This window comes from Odontomachus brunneus, unplaced genomic scaffold (genome assembly GCF_010583005.1).
Source record: "Odontomachus brunneus isolate Ranch 3 - 2012 unplaced genomic scaffold, Obru_v1 Obru_scaffold_143, whole genome shotgun sequence".
NCBI classification, from domain to species: domain Eukaryota; kingdom Metazoa; phylum Arthropoda; class Insecta; order Hymenoptera; family Formicidae; genus Odontomachus; species Odontomachus brunneus.
The window spans coordinates 632,206-632,773 of NW_022639593.1; positions in this window are offsets into that span (position 1 = coordinate 632,206).

A 568-nucleotide genomic window follows, 5' to 3' on the forward strand; every position below is an offset into this window, starting at 1 on the left:
AACTAGGACTCGGCGCTCGTCCACCCACGAGGGACATTCCTCGAGGGTGTGCTGCGCCGAGTCCACCTCAGCTCCACAGTGGTGGCAGCGGGAGTTAAGCTCCCTTCCTATCCTGTGCAGGCACTCACCGAAGCATCCGTGTCCGGCGAGTACCTGCGTCGTTCAAACAATACTGAGTCAAACAATTACAAAACTATCTTAGAAGTTTTTTTAGTACGAAATCTTATCTTTCTAACGCCATCTGGTGTAACCCGATCGCACTTATACAATGCGAGATACACATTACTAAAGCCATCTATTGGAAAAATAATGGATTTCTTTTTACTACACCTTTTATATATATATATATATACAGTGATGGGAAAAAGTTCCGGAACGGTGAAATATCTCGAAAACTAAGCATTTTAGAAAAAAATGTTTCAGATAAAAGTTGTGGCGTTTAAAAAGATGTATTTACTGATCACATCAGTTTGACCTTGGGTTGCGTAGCGAAGGTCAGGTCAAGGTCACATTAATTTTTTTAAATGGAACACCCCATTTTTCATTGCATATTCTTATAGCACATCTC